Raw genomic sequence first — 2,500 nt, forward strand, 5'->3', positions numbered from 1 at the left:
CAAGGCGCCACAATCTTTTCGTCCCAACTCGACGTGTTCTGCAGTTGCATACGCGATGATGATCCTCTCTCTTCAATCGTTGTTCGCTCGCGTACCAGGGTAGGCGGGGATATACGCCGACGTGGACGGGTGTAAAAGAAGAACGAGCGAGGAGTGGGGAAACGACGTCGGGGCGCGAACGAGAGGTCTTATTCCTTCCCTCAGTAACGCGCTCGACGAGCATTTTCTCCCTATCTCTCACGCAGATTCTTTTCTTTTCACCGCATTCCCACACGTACGGCGTCGCCCGACGCAAAATCCCATCGGTGACGCTTACATGGTTCTGTCGATTGAGAGAGTTCTTCGCGTTGAACCGAAGAAAAGGAAGCCTGCTGTTTTCTCGGTGACAAGGAGAGATTTTCAAGCACCTCGCCAAAGTGTCTCTCTAACTGAAATTCGATGCGAAACGCTCGCTAGACGTTTAACCGGTTGAAATTTTAACGTCCGTCCGTTGCTTTTCCAGTAAAACATACTAAAGGAATACTACTAACACGCGTCGACTTCGATTCTACTTATTCTTCCCCTCTCTCGCTCACTCTCGATCTGACTCCTATTCTCCAGAGCAGAACGAAGAGAAGGAGGAGGAGGATAAGAGAACCCGGTGTTAGCAAGTCCGAGATGAATTCGAAAAAGTTGTCGTGGACTGGACGACCGGTTATACGCGCGGTCTCACGATCGACAACAGAGACATGGGGTGACCAACCTCTCGCTTTCCCTTCAGCAGTTTCCCTTCATTGTGGCAAAGTTTGTCGTTGCGTTCGAGCCGCTCCAAAGAGGATTTTAAGTACAGCACCGAAGGTTCAGAAACGTTTGCACGCACGAGCATATCTCTTACCAAACGAACCACATCGACGGGTCAAAAATTCGATTCGACGAACGTGGCCGAAGTCTTCAACGTTCGAAGATAAAGACCTCCCTCGATAGTGGTCGCGGTAAATTTGATGTGACATCGCGGGCAACGACGACCCCCGCTGGCCGACAAATCCCTGGGGCTGTGCGAACGACGACTATTAACAAATGCCACATTTCACGTGGTGGGGTGATTCATTTTTGTCCTCTATTAGTCTCTCGATTCGTGTTCCTTTCTCGACGTAAAAATCATTTCAGGCAACGTTGGGAGCGCGGCAAAATTCGATTCGGGCGAAAGACGAATATATGCGCGCGCAAACTTCAAAGTAATCGTAGGGAGCGGTGTTCACGGGCGGTCGTATTAAGTCGACGCGCGACGCCGCAACACTCTCGCGAGTCCGAACGATTACATATGGAGACGCGCAGGCAAATCGTTATTTTCGCACGTCCGCGACAATCGCCAACGAACTGCCCATCTTTCGCTCGTACGTAAGCATCTCCGTACACACCCGACTCTGAAACGTTTCCATTCTCTCCGGAAACGACGGCGGGGATTGGATAGCAACGCAAGCAGTATTAGGTTATGTGAACGACCCTCAGCCAGGCGTGGTCCTGGAATTTTATCCGTGGACCGCAATGTGCGTTCGAAATGTCGATGTTCATGTGTCCTGCAGTTCACACGTTGACACGCAATTAGCTGCGTTCTTCATCGATCCACGAGCCAAGTGATCCACCGTTCAGGGTAATCGTTATGCAATTTTGCGTTTAAATTCTCTTTGGTTTTAGTTTTGAAAATCGATGCTCGCGCCTCCGACCAAACGTAGAAAGAAGGAGGCTTGGGCGTCGCCAAATTGACGACACAAAGTCCCGACTGACGGAACACGTCGAAAGTTCGCGCACATGAACGCGAATCATTCGACGGCCGGGTGCAAAGTACATTGAAAAACCATCATGAATCGTGGGATGTGGAACCGCGGGGATAATCCCGATCAAAGGAACCACAGTCCTCACCGATTGAGCTGACGAACGCACGTGGGAGCGTCCAGATTCGAAAAAGGACTCGCAGCCGGCTCGAATCGGTCTTTCGTCCCAACTTCAAACCGCATTCGACGCGGTGCATGGGTGTCCGACTCGCTATCCGAGCTTCACAGCCGGTCCTCCCGAAGTCTTCGGACGCACATCGACGCGATCGTCAGTGGTTACCCGGGGTCCTCGTGCAGAGGTTCCAATCAGCAGGACGTTTCGTTAGAAATCGACGAAAGTCAGGAGAAAGCGGGATGCGAGAGAAAACGCAAAGAACGTTGCGGAACAAAGTCCGACGGCGTCTCGTTCCTCCTCGGTTATACTCTCGGGCGCTTTTACTCGAGCCTGGCTTCGACGAGCGAGCACACGTGCAGTCAGCATCTTTCTTCACGACCGAGGCTTCACGGAAGAATAGACGGCGGGTGACAAATAGTCGTGCAACGACCGATCTCTCTTTCTTTTTTCCGTTCAATCGTTCTCGTTTCATTATTATTATTCTCGGGAACTACCCTCGAATTATTATATATCTTGCACAAAGTAATGGACGTTTCTCTTTATTTATTTATTTTGTGCGTATCAACACCTCGCT

At 50.8% G+C, this 2,500-nt stretch overlaps 1 non-coding gene across 1 annotated transcript; it reads right to left on the reverse strand.

The window, feature by feature from the left end:
- Positions 1-1,478: 1,478 nt before the first annotated feature.
- LOC143154475 (5.8S ribosomal RNA) lies at positions 1,479-1,633 on the reverse strand. Its single transcript, XR_012994111.1, has one exon. It is a non-coding gene; the product is annotated as a 5.8S ribosomal RNA (ribosomal RNA).
- Positions 1,634-2,500: the final 867 nt, after the last annotated feature.

The sequence above is a fragment of the Ptiloglossa arizonensis genome, unplaced genomic scaffold (genome assembly GCF_051014685.1).
Source record: "Ptiloglossa arizonensis isolate GNS036 unplaced genomic scaffold, iyPtiAriz1_principal scaffold0023, whole genome shotgun sequence".
NCBI classification, from domain to species: Eukaryota; Metazoa; Arthropoda; class Insecta; order Hymenoptera; family Colletidae; genus Ptiloglossa; species Ptiloglossa arizonensis.